We start from the raw sequence: 26062 nt of genomic DNA on the forward strand, positions 1-26062 counted from the left end.
AGGGACAAGTCTTTGGAACAGGAGCTTTAAAACAGAGACCTATTCAGTGACCGTAATACATCAGATGGCTTTTTTGTTTGCTTGATTTTAACAAAGAGCTCCACCATAAATCTTCACTTCAAATTTGATTGCTTTATAATATATCATACTGTGATGTAACTGGCATCTGCACTTGGCTCTTATTAGGTGGTGCCATATGGTACAATTAGAAATGGAGACAGGGAGCGCCATTTGCATAAGTTAAACTTCATTCATCTACGATTAAACCATCCTCATTCATCTGCATGCATTCCAGATCCTAATTTAACCTCTAAAGAGATTCCCATTTGATGCTGTGTATATCTTTTGTATTTTTGAAACTCTAAATCACTAAGCTGGCCTTCTATTATAATTTGTGTAAGTTGTTTGTTTGTTTTCTTACTAACACAGTTTCGCAGTGTATCGCGGGGTTAGCTGGATTGGGAAGTTGTGTGCAGTTTCCAATACCTCACGTTCTCAAAGCAAGCAAGGGCTCTTTTACATGTTGCTTGCCTCCCACTGGGAGATCTACACAATTGAATTAAACTTTGTCTTGTGATACCCACCATTCTAGCTATGGCACAAAATAAATCTGCAGGTTATCAAGAAAGGATTTTTAATTGGCAAGACTGTTTTATTTATTCATGGGAAGATAAGTGAGTCCTAGAATGCCTTCTTTCCCAGAAGGTGAGGGGGTTGCACACAACTCACAAATCTTTCTTGATAATCCTTTGCTTGAACCAGAAATTATATTATGCTTTTGTTCTTTCATGCCTAAAACTGACCAAGCGGGCAATGATTTATTAAGCTAGAGTCTTGAGTCTCCTGCCACACAACCCACTTAGTCACAGTAATGACTATGAAACAGATCATGCATTCTAAGATAGGCTATAATTTGTGTTAAAGAAACTTGTCTGTTTCAATTACCAAATTTAATTTGCAAAGCCCTATAAAAGATTGTGAAGTAAAAAGAAACAAAGCAGCTAAACTTTAGGTTGTAATGTTATGTGTTACACATACACACAGAGAAGAAGAGAAAATAAGAACTTGGAATGGACCCAAAAGATAAAAAACAAATGCTTTCACATAACTAAACTTTAAGCAGGCCCTTGCAAACACGTAGCATTCTTCCAGTCCACAGTTTTGCATCCTGAGTCTCTGTTTACACATAATCGGAGGTAAAGGCAATCATATGCTTTTATACGCTTCCTCAGTGAAAGACTGAAATTGGAGCCCACTTACAGAAGAAGATGCTTTTCTTGAAGGACTGACTCTGCACTGTAAACAAAGCTGTAAATGCAAAACATGCATTTTTAGATGCTGATTAAGCACATCTTAAATTTGAATTTTAGTCTCATTGATTTCAACTTACATCCAAGGTTATGTGCATTACAGAGTAATTTAAGCTGGTGCTTAAAAACTGGTTTTTTTGAGAATGCACCAGAGAAAAAAAATCTTCACCTTTTAAAAATAAATTTAGTTTCTCAGCTACTGCAAATCATTTGGAATATAACAATTCATTACAACTCACTTTAGATAAAAATTATTTAATAATTTCATATCTGGAAAAGAATGAGGCAACTTAATGTTACTTTTCATAGGTTAACAATCCAATCTCTTGCTTTGAAACAATGGATAATAGAAGATATTATCTATTATGACCATTGCAGTAGATTCCACCAGCTACTTATTATAGAGATGAAAAAGGAGACGAGAAGAGGCACCTTTGGAAGTTTCTCCAACATAATCTATACATTGACCTCAAATATCACAATAGCTTTATGATTTTGTTTTCCTGTGTGAATGTGCAGTTAGGAGGAAGGAATGTTAACTGGGAGGAAACAAATGAAAAGGCAGAAAGACAGAGAGTGAAAGAACCGAGCGGATCAAAGTGGAAGATGCAAGGGACAGCACGGCTGAGATGCAGATGGTGAGGAGAAAGCTCAGCAAGTTCATAGCTATGAGAGGCTGTCACTGGACAGAAACAGGCTCAGAGGTACAGCCCCAGCCAGAAGCTAACATCCTCATGACGAGGGGATGCTTGCCAGGCTAACTTGGCTCATTTTAAGCGTGAAGGGGCCACTTACTTCCTGCCACTGAAATCGATTAAGTGTTATCAAATGATTTCAATAGCCAGAATCAAGACATTCCACCCAAGTTTAATCTTATATATCTTTATCTTATATCTTATATATATATTTGCTTGTTCAGGAGAATGAGCGAACTAGATTTAAGTCTCAGTCACACACGTATCAGGCCAGCAGGTCAAGTGGGAATTTCTTTAATTTGCAACTTTGCAGTTACAATATGTGCCTAAGAAAAGGGAGATGTGGTACATTTCTGCCCATGCCCACAAGCTCCTTTTGTGATAACTCCAGGCAAACCACTTCAATTACCTCTATTTCAGCTTGTTCTGTAAAGCAATTACAGCAATATTTGCTCACTCTGAAGGTATTGCGAAGGTATGCTGGAGTTCGCAATACAAATTTTGATCCTCGGACTGCAGCTGTTACTTGTTGAAACTATTATTATGCAGCAATTGATTCAGACCTAGAAAGTTTCTATAAGAAAACTGAGAGGCTGCCAAGCCATTTTAGTCACCTTTGAAATATTTGTGGGGATAGATGCAGATCTATTCTAAATGGAGAGAGATGAAGGAAAGGAAGAGGTAGGAGATGAGGCAGCTGTGACCATAGCCCAACACACAGCACTGCATGCTTCACTGACCGGTATTACTCATGGGTGACAAAGCCGTACAGCATGATACACACGCATATACACCTGCACCCATTTAACAGCTACACACTTAAAATACTGACATTCTTTTCCTATTTCATCTCCACTGCTCATTCAGCACCCTGAACTGAGATATAGTTTCAATATATTTTATAGTAGCTACTTTTTAGAAATTGCCCTGCATTCTTCACAACACATTATTTCAAAGCAGCAGAGATTGCTGGATAAGATTAAATGTTTTTGCCAAGATAAAAAAAAAAAAAACCTCTGAATTTTAGACCCAGTAATCTTGTTTCTTTTAATGATTGATGAGAGATCACTATTGAAACCTTCAAGTGAGTTAGCAGTGCATGCAGCACAGATCAAGTTTTGCAAGTGCAGAAAAACATACACCAGAAAAATGGTCTTGAGACTTCCCATTAAAATATACCCCCTTGCACCTGGAGAGAAGAGGCACAAAGCAACCACCTGAGGCTTTTCATAAAGTATTTCTATCACAAGAATTACAACAATGAAAATATGCTGTTATTAAAAGATATAAACAAAGAAGTAGTAAATTATCATGTTTAGTGAAATTAATGCATTAAATCCTCTAGGGTCTCTACTATTTAAAGTTACAGAAGTCTTTGCATTGTAATAGCACAGATATTAGTAACCATCTTCGGCTGGGCAAGCTGTGAGGGAAATTCCTGTAATAAAATAGCATCAGTGTGGAAAAGTTTCAGATAAAGATGATGTTGTATTATCCAAGGGCTCAATGTTGACTCAAGACTGACCCACATATGCAACTGGCAGGTCTATTCAGGGGTTGTTTGTGTCAGGAACTGCAAGATAAGGTACTATATTTGTAAATATGGGTTTTTTTCTGCAAGTATGGTTTTGCAAATACGATGCGAACAAGACTATGTAAAAATGGCTGCTCTTAACAGGAACAAAGAAGCCTATATGCAAAAAAAGGCAAGGGCCTTTACTAGCCATTAGCTTTTACTTACCTCTTTGTTTCTGTTTATTTTCCTTATAGAAGCCATATCAAATAAAGGGAAAAAATCCCCATGAATAGACAACATGAATGTCAGTGAACAAACACCTCTTCAAGTTATTTAGACAATATTTTAAAATAATAAAATATTACAGAAATGAGAATCCATTTTTAATCATAAAAATCTAGGCTAAATTTTTTTTACAGGGAATTATTCTGCCATTTTTATGAAGGTGTCTTTCAGTTGGTCAGAACATTTTTTGATGCCAAAAAGGACATAATTTGTGCTATAAGAGTTTTTCCCTGACAACCTCTTGCATGGCAGGTCAACCAAAGACAAATTGTTTATTTCAAGCTCTACCCATACTTGAGTGCTGAATGCTGGTCTCACAGGATCTTGTGGAGGGAAAAAGCTCATTTCCCTAAACAGACAAGGCACCCACACAAGTTAGTGTGGGGCCAACTTTCCACTGAAATTGTTCCATGGAAGTTGATGCTATTTAAAGTGACTATTGAAGTGAGAAAATTGACATGCTTTTTGACTGGTTGTTAGGAATCACTCTAGAGATTTTACAGAAGCGTGGCTGCAAATCATGTTACCCTTAAAATCTCTTCACTGTCGTCTTAAGCCAGTACCAAAATATGTTTTAAAAGAAAGATGAAGGTCCTGACAGAATGGTTAGAGAACCCCAGGCAACTACATGATAGGAAATGATGACTGAATACTAGCTCAGACGAATGGGCATGCATGAGTAGAGATAGCAAAGTTAAAGGTGCTCAAAAATGGGAGCAGTCCTAAGAAACAGCAAAGGCTGGAGCCCAGACTCTCTATCTGCTTGGTCCTATCATTTGCTAGGTGTCTGTCAAAGTTGGAAAAGCTACGTTCATTTACACTTGCTACTGATTTGGTAGCACAGGTTTAGAAAGGGGTTGAATGCATAACAAAACAGAGCCATGCAAACATAACCTGTCAGATATTGAGAGTGAGATGGGCTTTCTAGTTCTGCCTTGAAAAAACTGATGTTTCGCCTTGCTATAATGGTCTTAGACTGCAAAGGCAAAAAAAAGTTTTCAGCCACTTGGAACTTGTGCTTTGGATGATCAAAGAAACTTTCTCAGACATTTCCAGGAGAAGCAGCTAAGAGTGCACATGGAAGACATTATTAGGGGACACTTGACTAATTGTCCAAGACAGAACACACACTGGAGAGCCCTTTGGTCTCTGGAACCCAGCACAAATGAACAGCAGAAACAACAGAAACTGAATGGTGCTGATCAGTTCTGATATTTGAAAAGTTCCCAAAGTCAAAGGTAACATTTTTCCTAGTCATTAACTGTTTAGACAATGCTGATTTATCCAGAGGAATGAGAGGAGCAGGGGTGAAAAGAAGGAGTTGGGTGGCGAATGGGGAAAAACCCCAGACTACAGAAGATGAGAAAACTGAGTTGTAAAAAAAAAACAAAAACAAAACAAAAAAAAACCCACACAAAAAACCCAACCCACAAAACACACCACCACCACCTCCCCCCAAAAAAAAACCCCAACCAACCAACCAAACCAACCCACACCTGATGATATTACAGGGAAAAGTAGTAAGCCCAGTGACACTGCAGATTACGAACCATAGAGATCCCTGAGCTAGAGCTGGCTCGGCTCTGGAAGTGCATGTAGTGCAGCACAGCACTCCCCAGCTAGCACTGGAAACAGCACAAAGCACTCTGCACTCACAACAGTTCACCCACAGCCTAGGTAGTCTGGACGTGGCTTAGAGTTATTTGCATGTATAAATTACCAGAAAAATATTTATGGCAGGGAAGTTTATACTGAAGCTTGGACAAGGTCACCTTTACTTTCAACCATTGGTTGACACCCTAGAGTAGTTGCTTTGCAATCAACACACAAGTCATCTTTTTAATCTCCATAGCAGCCAGGAAGCCATCCAAATGCCTGGCTTCCTACTGCAGCCTGCATAATGGGGTGGGTTCTCTGCCTTGGCTGTGAACCTTGTGAACCTGCTTTGGCTGACCTTGGCTGAGGGTTAAGTATCTGGGAAGACTAAAATCTTTCCACCAAAGCGCTTAAAAGACACATAGCCTTAAGTTTACATATGGCTTTTTGTGGTGTGCAGCCCAAGCGTTCAAGTTTTTGCCTGCCTTTATCTCTCTCAAACCCTGGCCAGACCATCCCTCAGGCTTCTATGCTGCAGGTAAAGCATAACTGTAACTTAAGTAAAAGAGTCATCTTCTTCCTTTATCTGATATATACTCATTGCAACTTTGGCGTACTTCAGAGATGGTGTGAATAGCACATTTTCACCTCAGGCCTGCCTATCCAAGTGCTCGCTGCCTACTCCTCTCGCCCTCCTCAGACGTGCTCCAACAGGGGCACAGTAGCCAGTACTGAACTCCTTTCAGTTACGTTTTTTCCAGTCTCTCTGCACCCAACTCGCTACACAATTTCTTTCATGTCCATTTGTCAGATATTTATGATCCTGCCAACAAGCAATTACACCTCATAGACAGCCCAGAATGATCAGCAAAATACACAGAAGGACTGAACTTCAAGCTCAGCACCCCTTTATTTCCCTATTAAAACCAAGTAGAGAAGTATCCATAAGACATACTTAAGCTGCTAATTATTCTACTTTCAAAATATTTTACTTTTCAGTTCAGAGTTTATGCTGCTTCCATTTCATTCCCAGAGTGAATGTAAACTCAACAAATTCAGCCACTTTTTCAGCAATTTTCTAATTCTTCCACTATTCTTTCTGAAATGCAGTACAGCTGTCAGCAATCAGTGCAAATAGGTCATGAGCAGAAATGGGATGGCTCTAAATCTCCCAGACTTACAACTCCTGCTGTGGGACTTTGTGGGGTTTCGAGGTGGTTTTTTTTATTTTTCACAGCTCTTAGTGAAGAGCCTGTTTGCTGGAGTTTGTACGTGGATCCTTCACCTAGGAAATCTATTCTGTAAAACAATTCTGAGTGTAGATCCAGCAATTTTACTTGTTTTGTTTTTGTTTTTGTTTCCTAAGCAAGGAGGTGCTCAAGTGTCCTGAACATCAACACACCTCCACTCTCCTACCAGAGAACAAACCTCCAGGCTCCATTCAGGAAACTGCATCCTGACATTACTCAGTAACTGGCTGAGGAGGGTCAAGTGAAACAGCCATCCAAGTCAATACAACTCTGATATCATGGTTTGGGGTTGTTGGGTGGGTTGGGTATTTTTCAAAAAACTTGAACCATAAACCTGCCCTGTTGCTAGTTCTGCTTCTGCATCTTCAGTAAGAGCTTAGCATTTGTGAATTTTCAGTGTTACAACTTCACTTGCATTTAGGTGTTTCAGGCAAAATACTCAGAATGCAAAGCTTTAACAATACAATGTTAGATTTTTTGAAATATAATTACCAGGACGCGGTTAGCACTGGGACTCGTGATAGCCACAAGTACTACAGCAGTTACCACTGAAGGATCTCAAAGCACATGATAAACCACCATTAGGTATCGTAGCACCTTTAAGATTTAGGCAAAAAGGTGTAAGGAGACAACCATTAATAATGTGCAAGAATATTTCAAATAGTTTCAGGATAGGGAAGGGTACCTCTGCATATATCACACCTGTGCTCGGAGTTGAGCTGATTTCACTCTTTTGCCCTTCTTCATCAAGTTCCAACAGAAGTCACAAACCTGAAGGAGATCAGCTCAGAGGATAACAGCAAACTGATACAGATAAGCAGGCTGAATGTTTTAACAGCTAATTATTCTTGGGATACCCGGAACCATTTAACATCATTTTAAGAAACCTTTATTTGGCTATGCCACTCCATAGAAAATACAGAGAAAGGGAAGGAGGTAATGTATTACTGTGTTTTGAGTAGCATTTTTCAAGCATTTCCTTTAAATACTTTTTAGCATTAAATAATAAAACCATGCAGTTAAAATGTCATGAGCAGAAATGTGATAAATGTAAATCTCCTAGACCATACAGTTTCTGCTGTGGGTCTTTTGAAGTAGGGAGGGATTTTTGGGGGGAGGAAGGTGCTATAACAGCAAAGGGAAAGAAACAGAGAAAAGCAGGGAAGGAGAAAAATGCTGGAAATTTAGCTACAGTGCAGGTGAGACGGAAAGAACAAGTCTCTTTGCACCTCATGTAAAGGTCTAGTAACAGCCTTTTTCACACAAGCCTGTTTTAATCTAGTGTACTTTTTAGAAAAGAATCCTTCTGGAGGGAAAACGCGACAGACCTGTCTCACAGGTCTTCAGAGTTGGGTGTGCAGCCAGGCAGGCCCGCTCCTCTGGGAAAGGAGTCTGAGGATTGCATGCTCCTCATACTGCCTTGTCCAACGGTGGTCAGCAGACACAGCTTTCCCTCTTCCTTTCTTTCCTTTTATTTTATTACTATATTGCCATTTTTTATTGTACTTGCAGAGGAACAAGGAAGATGGAACACTGTAAATATTCTCATTTGTACCTAGCTAAGATTATCCCTGGATGACTCCTGCTGCCTTCTCCTCCCAAGACAGGTGCTGGAATTGATCCTGAAATTTTTAAAAATTAAAGTTCATTTGTATTAGCCACCTTCAAAAGGCCTTGACAACTCTTACGCTAAATCAAGCTTTGATGTACTATAGATTACTACATTTGAATTAAACATACCCCAGTAATACTCTGCTATTGTTTAGGTGAAAAATTATGTGCAGATTCATCTCTGCTTCAGTGCAGACTCAGTCATGTACAGACAGCTAACTCTGAATAGGTCTCTGCAAGCATAATTATCTAGTCTGATTAAGATATCGATTATATACTACCATTTTTGGAGTTCTGAAAAAGCAAACTGAAGATTTTAAAGATAAAGGTAATTGACTAAGAGAAGAATGATCACTATACCTTTCAACACCCTCTATATAAAAGAGGCATCATCCCAATATACAAAAGGAGTTTAATTGTACAGTTATTAGACATCACTAGAATTTCAGCCAAATGCTTTTTAAATGCAACAATGTAGAAGGTTTTATTACAAAGGGAGTGCCCTACAAAAATCTGTGAAAGGATCTGAGGTTCCAGAAAATATCCAGAATTACAGATAACAGTATCTACAATGCTATTGCATTGTTTGCCGTTACTGATGCTATTTGGTTTCCTAGCACCAGCTGGTTTTCTTTCAGGCCTCTCATCCTGGTAACACAAGACGATTCCTAACAGTTACCCAGTGATGTAACTGATGTTAAATGATCTGGCTAAACTTTACAAGCGGGAAGTGTAATTTGGGGTGAAAGTAAGTGGTGTCAGAGACTCCACTGCAAAGACCAAAGTGGAATTTCTATGGGAGAAAACACCACAAGAATGTAAGAGGGTCAGTTCTGCAGAATGACTTTATAATCCCAAATTTATACCACGTATCATGAGGCTTAAGTTTATTAGTGTGTGTAAAGACTTCAGGATTAGTGTGTGTAAAGACTTGCAAAAAGGCACAGTTCTCAACAGGTATAAATGAAGCCTGAGCTGCTAGGCATACACCAGTCCCAGGAGCTACAAATCAGCAACACAAGGAAAAATATTGATTTATTACATTTTTTACTTTTAACAATAATAGAACGCATACTTATTAGTTTGTTATTGTATAAGTGGTGCAGAAGTTGCACCCAAGCTGACATCCTGACAGAAAATAAGACAAACATACTGAAAAATACCATCTAATCACAGTAAAATAAATGTCACATTTCTGTTGCCCTGTACAATCATTTCCATGTTAACTGCTTTAAAAGTGTATTTGGATCCAATACTGCTTAACAGTTGGGTGTGGGATGCAATCCCAAAGAAGAAATCTTGTAAAATTCAACACAAGGTAGTCATATTCAGGAAAAGCATGTACCAAAATCCTTCTAAGTCTACTTCAACATAAAAGGTATTTACTTTTACAATATTTGCAAATGCAGTTCTACTGACCAAACTCAGTGCTGGGAACGGAGGATATCAACAGATGTAGAAAATGGCTGCTGCTTCTATTTATCTCTCTTTTTTTTTTTATTTTTTTTTTAAATGAGGAATCAATGTAAAAGAGAAATGAGACTGGGGTATAAAAGGAGAGCTTGAAAATGAGACATTTACCATCTGAAACCGCTATCCCTCTGATGTTTTCCAACACCATGGGGGAATATAAGGCCTGAACCAGTGAGATGCTGAGTGGCCTCAGCTTCTGCAAATACTAGAAGGAATGAAGGATGCTCAGCCTTCAGTAGGAGGAGTTCAAAACCTGACAGGCCCTAACCCCCACCATGCATGTGGTATTCCTGAGCTGTGGCTGGCTGCAGATGTGTCCTGAACAGTGTTCTCGTCCCAGCAATAACAAATATCAGATGTGAGGCAGGATTATACAGTTTCAAAATAGAGCATGCTCTGTTGCCCTCCAGAACATTAGCCACATCTTTGGTTTTTATTCACATAACTGCATAAGTCTCAGTAAAATTTGGCTTCTACTTGTATGAGTCTATGAAAAATTTGCATTAGAAATTTGCATTACAGAAAGTCCATACTAACTACTTCTGACATGGAGTCACTGCAAGTTGTTACAGAAAGTCAAGGACCTGATTCTGCTTCCAATTATAAACACCCAAACCTCACTGTCTCTAGAGCACCGCTTCACCCTAAGGTTTATTTATGAGAGCACATGTTGATTGGGTAAGCAAAATATTTAATTCTGTATGGTAAGCAGATCAGAAGGATAAAAGTACAAAGCACGATAAACTTGCTGAGTGCAAGCCTGACATATTCAATCCCTCTCCTCCAGAAGAATTTCCTCCATACTTAAGCAACACAAAGAACCAACAATAGTAAAGTATTTAAAAGGGAAGGGTGGGGGAGAAGTTTTGCTAGCTGAAGGAGGTATGCCACCTCAAGAAGAGCAACTGCAATAACCAGCTGAAGTGATTTCAGAATCTAGTTACTTACAGAGAGCCTCTTCAGATGCTGACACTGTATTTCCAAGGTGATGGAGAAGAATCCTTACAAGGGTATTTAGAAAGAGTGTTCAAATTGCACATGCTTGGAGTTAGTATCCACAGACTTAATTTATTATGGTATTATAGCAATTTGGCATAAAATAACACCCAACACTATAATTTGTTTTAATATTTACCTGTCCAGTAGTACTGGAGGAATGAAATTAAATGGTTCCAGTTTTCTGATGTTTACAATACACTTGAAAGCACTGGAGTGCTTTTCACTTTCAAAACAAGTGATGCACACCATTCCTGAGGAATGCTAGTACGCTGTCACGTGGCTGCGCTAGCACAGCAATATATCTGAAATGAAAATTAGAGGCCAGAATAATCAGAGGCAGAATATAATTTTGGGGAGTTCTTTCATCCACTGCAGTTCTGGCACTTAAAATAAATTCTTTTGGTACCAAAGGCTTTGGCAATGCCATCTCGCTGACAAAAGTCAAATCATCTTATCCAGTACTTGACTGGGTAATCGATAATCCTAGCCAGAAAGGGTTTGGATTACTACCCCTACTTTGTTTTTGCTTTTATCTTTACTTCTAACATTGAAATCCAGGAGCTTTTTGGAGAAGATTTCATTCTGACAGATAAAAGGAACGTGATGTTTCCCTGTCAGGGTTGGCGGATTAAAAACAGGATAACATTAGGAAGCATCTCTGCACATAGAGCAACCCACCCAACCCACCAAGACAGAAATCTGCATCCATACATTGTTGTTAAGGAAAATTATGGTGACACATCACAGTGAAAAATCAAATATTGATGGAAAATGCTTTTCTCATCTTCAAAACACGTGTCATCTAAAATCAGAGGAGGGAGATGCATTATCCTGCTATCTCAAGGCCCAAAGTAGTACACATGTACCCACACTCACATGCAGGTACATGTAAGGTATAGCTCTCATGCATTTAGCCCTGATCCCTCGTGTAACAAATTTTACCACACAGAAAAATATACATATTTTGAAGACAAAATTGTTTACAACATACCTAACAGGCGAGGCAGTCCCTTGCAAGTCAACATCAGGTGAAAGACACCATCTTCCATCACAAGAATGTTGCATTTTTGTGTAATAACTTACAAGGCATTTCAAAGGTTGACATATTTTAAATTCCAGATTAGGACCTGCTAAAACTTGGTATACAAAGTGGGTCTCTGGTCTCAGAATTACCAATTTGTTTCTTAATACACAGTTGCCCTGACTTCTCCACTGGGATAGCAGGCAGCCAGAAAGCAAAGGCAAGGATGGGTACACATTTTTGATCTTACTCTGTTCTTTTATTGGTAGGCATTTAATCTTATGGAGAAGAGGCACAAAACACTGTAATTCTTAATGAGTGAAGGGGCAGGGTAGCAACTGTGCTTTCTGAAAGCCCCAAATTCTTTTAACATACTACATTTAGGGATTCTTCCCTCTTCTTCTTCTTCTTCCTGCAGTACTTTCTGAACCATCACTTCAAAGGCTGTTTTTTAGCTTATATCATACACATCATTTTCTCCTGCCCTCAGGACACCATCAGTTCAAGGGAAGATACACCAGTGTGCTGTTGTCAGGGTCACAGATGGTTGAAATCTGCACATCAATTCCACTGTTCCACTGCATAGTTTTAACGTGGGATAAAGTAACCTAGCCCAGAATGAACTACATGTAAATGAGAAAACAAAGAACAATCCTTTCTGTGCAGATTCAAGTAGCACCTGATATTCAAGAGCAATTATCTTAAGTCACAAGAAGTACCTTCCTTCAGTGGATCTATCTGGGATGGGAGCACTCATAAAAAGTATCAACTCAATGCCAGAACTGCAGAAATCTTATGGAGATGCTGTGTATGAAAAGCTAAGCAGGGTTTTAGGAGGGCCACAGGGCTGATAGCTGCTGTTTGGTCTATGCAATTTATTCTGGCAATGACAATAAAACATTTGAAAAGAAAAGATGCAGAGCTGGGCTCAAGTACAAGCTAAAGTCTACAGCATTACAGAGGACTGAACAGACATACAACATGCTTCTTATACCAGCTGCCTTTCCTACAGGAGGGCAGCTTTAAACCCTTCCCTCCTCCTACGCACCAGGATCTTTATCCTTTTTACGACATTATTAACCTCACTGAACAGTTATTTCTCCTGTCTTTGGCAACTCTGGAATACAAATGAAAGTCAGAGGGAGAGATATCAGTAAGAGCTGGGAGAGATACGTAGAGTGAAACCAAGAGGAAGCAGAGAAAAGAGAAGAGAGCAGGGGAAGCCAAATGACACAGATGCAGTACCCACCTACAGCAATTGCACATGATCATAATTAAACTTCAAAAAAGAAGGCATGAGAGAGATACTGGTAGGAGAGCTAAATGCTGCCAATATAAAATCTATCTTGAGTGCTTGGAAGAATTTAACAGAAAGGTGAGGTCGATGCTACGAGGACTCACAAGCATGACCAGTATCCACCTTCCTCTGAGGAGACAAAGGAGCACACTAAGATGAAGATGGATTTCCTTGGTAAAGCAAATGCTGTGGATATGTTAAGTATAGAAAGGATAGAAAGGCAAGTTGCAGAGTGAGTGTGCATGCAAGCACACACCAAGAAACAGCATCAGATTACATTTATAGGGCATTGGAGATGTTAACAGAGGGGACACTGGAAAGGAAACATGAATGACTTTGATAGCTAATCCTTAATTCAACTCAGTGACTTAATGAGAGGAAGAGAAATGACACAGAAGGGAAAAACAATAGGACAAAAAGGAATTGCTCATGTCCCTTATACAGACACACTATTAACTTAGTAGGAAGCTAAATACCATCCGTGCTGGAGACAGAACCTCACTGCTGTTGCTCCTACTTCCAATTATTGTACAAACCCTCTCTTTACATTAGCAGTCCCACAAAAACACCAGCTGACTTGTCATAGATGTGGTCCATTCATGTGTTCCACATGAAATTACATGGTGAACAAAACTTCTTTGGCCAAGTGGCATCACAAAGAACAGTAGACCACAAACAACAGTGGAGCTGAATAGGAAACATAGAAATATTTATATTGAAAATGCAATCTGTGGATAAATAATGCATTCTACAAAACATACAATGTTGTGACTAGAGACAGCACAGATGCGAGACACACACGAAGAAGGGCCAGATGATCTACTGCGGTAACTTACACTACACCATTTTATACCCTAAGGTTATGACTTTCATATTTCTACTTTCATATTTAGGGAACTCAAATCACAGCCAGCTAGAGGAGCTCCAGCACCCCACCATGCCAGCAGGACGCAGTTGACCAGCCACGGTCAGAGAACAAATGCACAGTGCCGTAGCCTCACCAACAGAGCCATGTGCTGAATTGTAAGTGTGCGTCTAGGTATGGGATGTTTAAGTGCAAATTTTCTTTGCAGGAAAGACAGACTGATTTATGGATGGCAGGGACCGCAACACAGCCCTATCCTCCCAGAAGCAGGATAGAAACTTTGATGCCTTAGACGACTTTAAACTGTGTACACTTTCCAAGTATCACTACATTTGGCTTGATCCCATTCTTGCTTTTTCAGTCTTCAGTATGGTCACTCACTGTGTTAAATAAGCCAGACATAGGTTTCCAACACCACACAGGCACTTTTTGTACAGATGAGCTGCAAACTTTGGAGCCAGGCTCATCTGGCTGCATAAACCCACATCTAAGACCAAGTTTGTGTCCTGCCTCCCTGATTATCTAGGAGGGCACCCCTAATAAAGTGCTTGAAACTCTCTCGGCTTTAGCAAAGACACAATCCAGCCAGATCTTTAGAGAGAGGAATAGCAAAAGACAAATATTAATGTAAGTTTCTTCTTAAAAAGGTGTGACCTGGCAAGAATGGTCTGAGACTGTACCAGCTAAACCCAGCTAGCCACACAATAACAACAGGTTTGTCTGGAATATCCATTAATTAAAAGCCCATTAATAATCACAGCCCACCATACTTTCCTGACATTGTACTGCCTTATGGTCTAAGTCATTCATTTAGATCCACATCTGTTGATCTGCTGGTATGCCCTAAATATCAATTTGAAACCATCAGATCCAGAGCCTCTAGCAATTATGATCCACCATCATTATAATTAATCTTTCTTAGTTTGCATAGTATCTTTGCAGTAAAATGCTTTCTAGAGAAGAGACATTTCTGGATGGAAAGAGAACTGGCATGCTATCTGTTATTTATAATGAGTGAAAGTTAATACAAATTAAACCCCCCAAACAAATAAAAACAAAACCATCTGAAACCACAAAATAAGACTAAGAAAATCAAAACCAACTTTATATATGAGTTCAGAAAGAATATAATTCAGAAAGAGATTACAGCAAATAAACAAATGTGTGAGTAAGTATACAAAAAAAATAGTATGTAGATAATGATACTTCAGCTTTGTCACATTTTATGTCAGAGCCATTATGTCAGAGCCACTGCACATCTGTGGACAGTGTTCCATGTCACATTTTGTGATACTAAGGCACAGAAAAGTCAAAGGTCAAACATCAAATCTATGGCAGGGTTGCTTCTCCATCTCTCATCGTACCCTCAAATCTGTTAAACCAAACCCTGAAATCCTAATATATCACATATAAAATTTCAGAGTAAGTTCAATATCGTCTCAGAAAGATTTGAATCCCAAATCAACAAGAGAGAATCTTAAAGGAAACAAGCAAGTAATGAAGAGAGAACAATTATAAGGCTTTCTGTATGTTTGCATCCTTAACCTGAAACACTCATAATCAATTTCTATATGAACTGTATGTCTAGGTAGAGACTCTCAACTATTTAGCAAATTATTTTATAGTGACATGAATAATTTCTCCCACATATATATTAATTTTGGTACATAAACTGTGTATACTAGTTGCATACGTGTATATACTAATTGTATATTTGTATAAAACAAAATTAGTTTTGGTAATAGAGTTAGTAACAGAGTTGCAGCGCTTGGAAACTGCTTATCACACTTGTCAAAATTTGCTGGGAGGTGCCAATGGTCTATTTACTTTCCAGTTTGCCCTGGGAACTCAGTTATCTGTAAATCAGCATAGCACTTTTGGCTTCCATAGTTCTTGCTGATTTATAGCTGACCCCTTTACACAACATTAAAAAAACCCAAAACCCAGAGCAAGGCACATGAGACCATTATTTAAGTTTCTGCATCAGCACTCGGAGACAGGATGCACCAGTTTTACAGCTACTTCTGCAAATTGAATTCTGCCATATTGTGTGCTCACCCCTACACACTATACAAAGTGGGGTCCTATAGAGGAAAAATGACATTTTATAATTGTAAGCAGACTGTAATGCCTTAAAAGCAACATACGAAAGGAAACAAGATAAAGGAGCCTCTTTCCTCACACAGCTCATCTACTTTGTGGTAGATGTGGCACAGACTCCAGAAGCCAGGACAGCATCCTAGCCCTGCAAAAGAAGTTACACACCGAGTGCAGGGATCAACGCAGTCTGCAATTACTACTGCTGCTCCCCGTGCTGCGTGGTGTCCGAGTGGGACCACGGCTGCAGAAGGCCTGAGTGCAGATGCTGCTTTGACTTTCCCCCAGTATCATTCGCAGGTCCACAGCTCAGAGAAGGGGGATGCCAATTTTCAAATGTTCTTTTTTAGAAATGAAGAAAAAAAAAAAAAGCAGCACTTCTCCAGGTAATGAATTTTCTTCCCAATAAACTTCAACTGTTGGCTGCAACAATTCACACATTAGTGCAAACATTTAAAAAAAGCCAAAGAAGAAAAAAAACCCACCTTCTCTTCAGATGCAAGCTTTCATTAAGTCCAGTATTACACAAATCAGCTGCAGATGTACTTATTCTAGAGCAGTATTTAAAAAACTGAAAGATACCAATCCAAAGGAGATATTTCATACTGAAGCTCTTGCACATCCAGAATACTTTTTAGATTTCTCTGTTCTACCATAAGCCCACAGTGTCTCTTCAAGCTTACTACTTCTCACAATAAAATTTATTTGCAAAAACATGCGACAACGCGAATTGCACTACGTAAGTAGCACTAATTCTTGGTGACATTAAGCAAACTGCATCAGAAACTGGTGAGGAATACTTGAAAGCTATAAGTTTTACAACTAACTCAAAACCTGCAGCAGCCAAATTAGTAACAGTCAAGAGAGCTTTTGTTTTCATTTATGAGGGAGGGAAATTTATGCTTTTGATCTGGAGATGCTAAAGGAAGAAAATTAGATTCCTTTTTCCTCGAAGCATCTTCACCACTCCACTGTTTGACAGAAATCTACTGGACTCTAGGAAATGTTTAATCCGCTTTTTTAGAAGATGGACAGATGTGACTTCTGGTAGCAAGTCAGACAAATCCTAAACTACTGTAAATCTATACAGCTCAACTGATTTTATTAGAATTAGATGTACAGAATAACTCATCCTATACAGTTTCTCAGTAGAGTCCAGAGTACATACTCTGCTGGAAGTGGTCCACACTAAACACTGACCTCACTAAAAAGCATCAGGATCCCTATATTGTTCCTGAGGCCAAATGGAAACAAGCAACCAGCACTTAACATGCTTCTCATATTTTTGCAGCTAAAATGTCAATTGTGCCCTTTAAATCAGTAAAAAGTAAACTTATTAACCAACCTGAACTGAAATAAATAGTGAAATGATTTACATGAAAGCTGTTCCAGGCACAAATTTGTGAATAAACAGGGGCTGTTTAAAGGAAAAAAAGAAGCCTTCTGTTTTCTTCACTCCTGGCCACATGCTATCAAGATGTGATCAAGGTGCATTGTAGCTGGCTGTCTCCAAGCAAATTACAGTAGGGGCTTTAGGGTCCTACTTACAGCTGACATGTAACTCCATCAATCACATTTGTTTTCATCATAAATTACTGAAATCCCAAGATGCTTTATGGTTCACCATACTTCACACATCTCTGCTCCCCTTTTGTAAAATTTCTTTGGTAATAGAATATACATGAGGAAGAAAAAAGTTTAATCTATATTGGTTTAAATGCATAGCTTGTCAAAACAAGTTTTCCCTCCAGCTGACATTGAACTTTGTAATTATTCCTGAATGTTGTGTTTTAGAGACCGTCTCTGTGCTAAATTTATGGAGATCGTGTTTTCTACATCCTGACTACATGCCCGCCTCTCTCTGAATAAAAAGGAATATCATGGCTTTTAAAAAGAGACTTCTCTTGCCTCTTCACCTTCCTTCCCTCACATTATTTCTTCAGATATTTTAGCCCTCAGTTTTGTGGAGGCAAACTGCCATTTGACTTTGAGGAGCAAAACCTCAAGGATGAGGACAAAAGCACAAGGTGAAACACTCATGCACATCCTGAGTTTGACAACCACGCTCTGCAACTGCACCCTAGTACGCAGTCCAGACGCATGGGGCCATACCTCCTCCTGAAAGTGTACCACTGTGCAGCCAAACACACAGGACATGGCAAGACAACGAAGCATGATATAGGCTAGTGTCCAGGGCACACATCTGAGTGGGACAGGAGAGGGTGAAGCATGAGTGTAAATTAAAGCTATTGACCAAAATTACAAAGATTTGACTCCTGCAAATAAGACCCAAATCTTGATGCAGAATTTATTACAGAGCATGTACCAATTCTGCTTAAATTCAGTACACACATGACTATGCCTAGACACAAAAAAGTAAAAATTTCAAAATGAATATACTTTTTTTTTTTTTAAACAGATCTGAGATGTCTCTGTGATTGAAGGTATATTATGAGTGCATAATTCAAGCCAAAAGACAAAAGGATAACACTGGGCTGCAAATTATTGAATATGTTGTAAAGGATGCTCTCAGAAAACCCAAATATAACAAGTAATATATTATCTCACATATAATCCCCATTAGAAGCCATCATCCCTGTGCTACGGGGCTGCACTGCAGCTTTTGTGAATGTGTGTTAGTCAAGCAGGCGAAAGGTCACCAATAAGAGCGTTCCTAGTATATTATTCAGATGTAATATTGCAAAATTAACATTCTTAAAGGCTAAGTAATATAAGCTGATTAGAGTAAATGGCTTTCCCTCTTGCACGTTTGTAGAGAGAATGAAGAGAAGTAACACCAGAAGAGGGAAGAGGTGATTTACAGAAGAGACTGCTGGGTGGCTGGAAAGAAGAGCAGAAATACATGTGAACTATTTTCCACAATGGCACAGTCTTCTCTCAATTTAAAGCTACCTTTGTGTCAAGCTGGGAAGAAAGGGTCCACAAGGTATCAATATATCAGCATTTCGTTCTCTTTGTGACCTTTCAGAGGTGAGCCCATCTACCCAACTAGGCAATTTCCCCTCTCCCCTTGCATTCCCCAAGAGGCAGATGTTGGGATAATCACCTCCTTCAAGATCCTGAAGACTCAGAAAACACAAATAATGCACTAGGCCAGCAGTTCAGCACTCTCCTTCAATTACCAATATACGTAAGTCAGGAGAAGCAGGCAATAAAATATCCACTTTAAGGTAGACTTTAAGAGACAGAAAAAACAAACCCACACATACACTCTCCTCTTCCCCACCACATAAAAGTACAAATTTGTTCTCCCCCCACCTTCCTCAAAACATCATCTAGCAAGGAAAACTTTTTAAAAGGAACAAAACATATATTCCTCCTTAGACTCTCCTGTATCAGAAGAGAAATTTATCATTCTGTGTGCCTCAGCAATATTTTCTGCTTCAGCCTATATGCTTTCAAATTCCCTTCCAAACATAAAAGCAAAGCATCGATGAAAAGAAAATTGATGTCCCAATGAGCAAGAGCTCTTGCAGTGATTACAACCAAACAGCAATTGGCATGAACAGAGCCAACATTTAATACCATTTTAAGGTATAATTAAAAAGGAGAGCTGCTCAGAAAGGGCTCTTTACTATAAAATATGGCAGGTACACACTACAAATACTCCACCAGCTTCTTCCCATGCAGTGGAAGCCTAAAAACCTTCAGATGAAAATGTATGGTGGGCCTGCAGAAGCCCTTTACAATAACACTTAGGGGCCTTTCAGCACATAATAGACTTTGCCACCCTGCTCTCCCTGTCATTAAGGGTGGCACCAGGAAGATTTAGCGCTGGAGTTTGCCTCCTCCCTATCTCACAAAGCGAGTGCTATAAAAGGTTGTGGTACTTCCACTCCATGTCTGGTCACAGTCTGATTTAGGGGAATTTGATAGGAGGCCAAATAAAAACAGATTTGTTGTTAGATGCCTTGTCTCCTGTTGTAGAGCTTGAGTAATACTGCAGTTTAAAAGGAGCTGTGGAGTGAAGGGGAAAACCACAGTAGTTTAGCAGTAGAGCATGGTAACTGCAGAGATATGAGCTATTTCACTGAATGAAATAAGAACTTCATTGCCAGGAATTTACCGGTGCAAAGCAGGGAGGTATTCAGTTGTCTGGGGTTTGGTAAAGTTCTTTACTTACACAAGAGCCAGCTGCAGCTGGAACTGGATCCAATTTTCCCTGCAAAGCCTAGGATCTAAGTATAATCTCAATGCATGCGAGTACCTGACTGTGCAACTAGTAAAAACACAGGCATCAGAGCCAACTGTCAAGAGCCAAGGTGCATAATAACGTGTTGGATAGGAGACTCAGTAAGATGTGCCCACACATCTGATGGCTGGGTCTTAACACTGAACTGACAACCCCCTCAGGCACACCGGGTCCTCTTTTCTTCTTTCAGGACAAACATATTAATTTCAAGTTGTGGAAGCCAGGAACGGCTTTTGCAGTGTACAAAAGCCCTGTATACAATGTATCTAGGCCTTTCAGCTTTGGCACCCAGCTCTCCCAGTCATTATGGGGGGCACCCAAAAGATTTAGAATTGTCTCTATCTTTCACAGGGACTGCAGAAAATCTGTAGTTAATTAGTGGTTTAGTCTCCCAAAACCACTTGCTGCAACTGGCCTGTAAGAGGCAAAAATTTGCCAACTCATGTCTAATCCTTCAAATACAAATAATATGGTTTTCTACGCTAGAAGCCCAAGGAAAAACTTACCACCAGCAACCATGGTGTTAAGTGAGGCACAAAGGAGGACAGTTGCATCACAGAATTGCTGGAGGATAACTGTGGAGGATAAGGTGAAGTTTCAACACCTAAGAGAAAACTAACTTTCTGTGGATCAGCAAATTAAAATGCCACATATTAAAATCCTAGATCTCTTTTGGCTAGGGATTGTTCTGCAAGATTACATGGGATGTTTTTAAAATAAAATTATTTTGTCTGATGTGCAGTCACATGCTTTCTGCCTGGTTTCACTGAGGACCTACAGGAAAAGACCCTTTTAAAATCCATCTTCACTCTGTTCAGGCTAGGTAACTCTCCTCCCAAGGAACCAACAGCTTTAGTGGCCTCTCAATTTAGAAATGTGTCGCAAACCCTTTTTTCTGGAAAGCTCAGAAAGAAGTCTATATACAGCCTGCAGGAGCAGAGATGGCAAACTCTCATACATCTTTTACTCCCAACCAGATGTTTAAGAGCCGTACTAATGCAGCCATCCTTGCACAAAAGTGCAATCTCACCAAACTCTTGATGCTTCCAAAACTCACCACTTCCCTCCCCACAAAGCACATGCAGTGGTACCCCAGTTTATTCATTCTACTTACTAGCCAGCATTTTGGGTCATCAGATAAAACTGGGTCAAGCAGATATTCTAAAAGTAAATACAGTTCTTGTTGGAAAAACAGCAACATGTGACTCAATATTTTACTGTTTTAGAGAATGTAAAAATCTAGGCTGTAAACAACAAGATGGGCACTACCATCTCACAGCCTGGTGCACACATCAACTGAAAGCATATGAGAAAAATATCTACAAGAAACAACTAAATATAGAAACAAATGCTTCAATAATCTCAGCTAAAGAATAAAACCAGTTGTTTCAAAGTACCAGGCCTAAAAATGTATTTGGCCACAAGAGGGAGACAAATACACAGATGGACAGTATTTCACACTACATTCAGCTTTCCCTGGGAGAAAGTTTTATGGAAAACATGGATGCAGTCAAGAGGCACAAATTTAACTTTGATCTCATTAATTAATTTCCCATGCGTTAAACGTAAAGGACTCCTGGATCTCGTGAAATTCAAATCCAAGCCAGGATAGCTGCATTGATGCTTGCAGTAACAACATGACATTTCTTTGCATATGCCAATTCTAGCCCAGTAAGACAACATCAAGACCAGAGAGGAAACTGAATTTTCATTTTAAGCATCTTTTCTAGAAGAAAGAAAGATCTTGTTGCAGTGATGAAACAGTTTGGCCATAAAAATCAAACTTTTCTGAAACATCAGGGTTAAACAGAGTTCACAGCATTCTCAAGATACACTTTTATGATATCTATAAGGCTATCATATGTTATAAATTAATGGCAGATACAGCACATTCTAATTATACCACCCATGTCTATATCATTTAAGTAATAGCTCTAAAGGGTGGATTAAAATGATAAAAATCTAAGGAATGGCTGCAGATAATTGTGTGAGGTGCTACACCTCACAGATTTACAACCTACTGTACAATATCACCCTCTGCTGGCCGCCAGTGAGGAGAATTTGCATGGCAGCATCTTAAGAGATTCCCACAATGCACCGGGGCAGAACAAGACTGGTGATGCCTTATTTGATTGAAGCACATCATCTGATGCACAATTTGAAGCATTTAAGCTGTAAGAGTTCATTACAACTCAGGATAAACTGATCAACTGACTTGAGGGAACAAAATGGCAAAAGTACATTCAATGTGTGGTAAACAAAATAATCCAGGCTCCTGGTCTTACAAGGCTCTGCTTCCCCCTCACCTGGTACGGCTGACTTTGAACCCTATACAGTCAGGATTAGGCCCAAGTTGCCTTTTACTTTCAAATCTTAAGGTAAAAAGTTATTTTAAAGAGAGGAACTGTTTGGAAAAGAGCCATTTGACAAACCAATGAAAACAACAGAGAACTTAATCCTTATTTCATGTAATTCATATAAGCTGGTATTTGCAATATCAGGCTACCCAGCACCACAGTTTGAAGTTGCACATCTGGCATTCAGTCCGTAATACCGCTGCAGCAATATAGCAAAACCTATAAGAAAGTCCAATAATGCAAAAGGGAGGGAATCGAAACTATTACCTTATCCATGTTTCACAGGTGGACCAGTATTTAGATCTAATATTACAGAATGTCACCTCATAGAATAATTCACTTCACATTAAGAGGAACATGCATTCATGCCATACAATGCAGGAAGCTAAGGAAGGGCAGGCTGCAAATCCCGTGCTGTTGGGATGAGCCTGACCCCAGCTGCGGACAGTGGGAGGGGAGGGGGCAGCTGCCACCTGCCCAGTGCCTCACCCAACTGAAGCTGTCCCTAAAGCAAGCCAGAGTCCCCCCAGGCGACGCCATGTTTTTAGCTAGTCGCAGAGACTTCCTATGAGACCATTTAGCAGTCTAGAGTAGCTAGAAGGCCGCGTGATTCACTCACAGCTCATTCTTCCCACGTCTCTGTGTGGGCTTTAACCACTGGGGAAATCACCTTTACACCAGGCGCAGCTCCACTAGCTCTCCAACCCCAACATTTCCCTGGAGGCAGGCCTCGATTGGAGCCCTTATCTTCATCATTTGTTCCTTTTATTTTAAAATTTTGCATTCTGACACAGGACCAATAATGCCAGAAGCTGCTGTATTTAACTCATTTTAGAAAGAACCATCCCATTATATGATTCTATTCCGAGCAAATCCATACAGGCTGCAATTTTCCTTGACTCCAGTGCACGCTGGAGACAGCACGCGAAGATGTGCTACAGATTGCCAACCTCTCCTGAACTCCAAACTGCTGTGGATTTAAGGTACACTGCACTGTGGAAACCAGATGCTGTAAGATCCTCAAACTCTTACATGCCCCAAGAGAGATAATGCAACTGAACTTCTTTCTTGTTTTATGTATATGAACAATAAGTTTTAAAATTATTTTTATTTCATTAAAAGATTAATTAATGTGGACTATATGCCATAGCAACACTTAGAGAAGCATGAAATGATGAATGCTGCTAGAAGGAAACACATACACTTTCTAGACAAGTCTAGATTTCAAATTTTTTTTAAGTTCAGGCAATCAAGACTATTTGTGGACTTTTTTTTAATCCACTGCAAATGGGAGACATGCAGGTCAAATGTTTTATGAACTTGCTTTCAAATTAAGACTTCATTTACTGATTCAGGTTAAATGAGCATAAATCAAGCTTAAATTGAAATTAAAGCGATTATCTCAGTTTGCATCATATGAGTTTAAAAATGCATCTGTAAAAAAAATACACACTTGCAAACACATGTATGAATTGATGCAAAGTGTGAGAAAATACACATGCTGTCTTTAACCTCTTGCAGGCAGCCAGATAGGACAGAACACAAACAATTCTTTCCCCAAAGAAAGATGTACAAGCACAGTTTTAAGCTAATACTTATTTTCTTTATTCTCAATAAGTCTGTTTAAAGTTGGAGAAAAGTGATTCTTTATCACTGCCATGTGGATCAGGGTCTAAGAAACTCTGTTTGTCTAGCAACAGACTGAAAACAAAATAACCATCACCCCTATATGACCCCTAATTGTGCAAGGAACCCCATGGGTGCTAGAGGGGTGGCTCACGTGCACAAGGGTGGCAGAATCAGGACCACACAATTTTCCTGATGAACCAAAAGTTATCCCCAGTCTACAGATTTTCTTTCTGGGCTGCAGAGAAGTCGATAACTTCTGTAGTGTGAACTGTGGAGTAAACCCCTGCATCATCAGTGTCTTGTAAGTGAACCCAATTTGCCTGTGTTTGAATTCCCAGTGAACAGTATAACCCATCACTGCCTAGAAGAAACTAAGCCAACAGCAGCACCAATCTCAATTTTATTCAAAACCACAAGTCATGCCTTGAGGATATAAATTTATCCCCTCCCTTTCCCATCAACACACACGTTTTGCCACTCGCCTTGGGAAGCATGTGATTAAAAAAAATTCATTTCCCCCTTGGATACATTTTTATATTGTATACTAAATTATGCATTTAAAATCAAATAAAAAGAATTTACTGCCTTAAGATTACTGCATACATCAGAAAGCTCTCTGTTTCTAAATTTTGGAAGAATTTTCCACCTTCCCACCCAAGCCAAGCAAACATCCAGTGTTGTTACAGCTGAAGCAGTGAGAAAAAAAAAGACAAAAATATTTTTCACATTAGAAAGTTGTGGTTCAAGTAGTAAGAAGGAAAAGAGTACATCTCAGAAAAGGTACTGCTCAATGCCTCCAAGAGGGAAAGGGAACTTTAATTTGAGGGCATATCTGAAAAGTTCACAGTTTAGGTCAGTCTCAGATAATAATCCTCTGATCCTCTCCTAAACAATGTGAAACTTAGAGTCTGATTAATTGGCAGCCTAATGCAGAAGTTTATCTTGCAGCATTTCACTCCTTTCAGTCATGGTTCTCCTTGTTGGCAGGAAACTAAGAAGTTAAACAATACACAGAGATGATTCAGACATGGCAAAGGTTATTCTAGGGTTTTGTTTTGAGGAGAGCAGAGGATGGGGGCGAGAAGTGACTTTTTTTCTGGTATTAACACAGACTGAAACCTACACACAACAGCAAACATTTGCAAAGCCTGAAAATGGAAAATATAAGCACCTCAGTTCTTATTTAGAGACTTAAATAAAAGTGTCCTGATTTCCTGAGATGATTTCCTGCCCCATCCCCTTCTCCTGGAGTTGCAATTGCTCAAATCTTCCAAAAATCAGGAGACTTAGATGCTTAAGTATAATTTTATGACATTAACCACAGGTAGTCATATTTGGACAAGTTTAACTTGAGTTTCTGTAAGGAGCAACTGCAGCCTGTGACAGTCTCTAACACACAAGGTTTGTTCTTCAAGTCATGCAGAAGAAATTGATGAACTGAGGTAAATAGGACAACAAGCAGGCAAAGATAGACTTAATTTAACTACAAACTAGATTTTTTTTCCATGAACTACTGTTAAATGAGAAACCTCAGCTGGACAGGGATGGAGACCCACTGTGCAAACACTGCTGAAATTCTCCTGTGGAACTCCACCAACTCAAGTGAGACCTGCTGCCCTGCTATTCATGATGCCCTCAAGCTTGTCAGTGGATGGTAGCTACAACTGAAGAGAAGTTATAAATCAGAATAACAAAGAAATGGGAGACAGAGGCTCAGAAGCATTCTTGGCTAAAGAAGGCAAAAGACCAAGTCAAAGCAGAGCAGGGACTACACTGAAGAAAGGACAGAGGTTTAGGACACAGAGGTACATACATATAGATAATGGTGCCTAGCAGAATACCTGCAAA

At 39.4% G+C, this 26062-nt stretch overlaps 1 long non-coding RNA gene across 1 annotated transcript in view; it reads right to left on the bottom strand.

Moving 5' to 3' along the window:
• Positions 1–2: 2 nt before the first annotated feature.
• The window catches only part of LOC140655880 (uncharacterized), a 59176-nt gene continuing 33116 nt past the window's right edge, over positions 3–26062 (bottom strand). The window contains exons 2-3 of the long non-coding RNA XR_012043902.1: positions 1261–1308; positions 3–24 (exon numbers count right to left, since the gene is read on the bottom strand). This is a non-coding gene — a long non-coding RNA (uncharacterized lncRNA). The remainder of the gene's footprint in view (positions 25–1260; positions 1309–26062) is intronic.

The sequence above is a fragment of the Ciconia boyciana genome, chromosome 8 (assembly GCF_034638445.1).
Source record: "Ciconia boyciana chromosome 8, ASM3463844v1, whole genome shotgun sequence".
In the NCBI taxonomy this organism is placed as follows: domain Eukaryota; kingdom Metazoa; phylum Chordata; class Aves; order Ciconiiformes; family Ciconiidae; genus Ciconia; species Ciconia boyciana.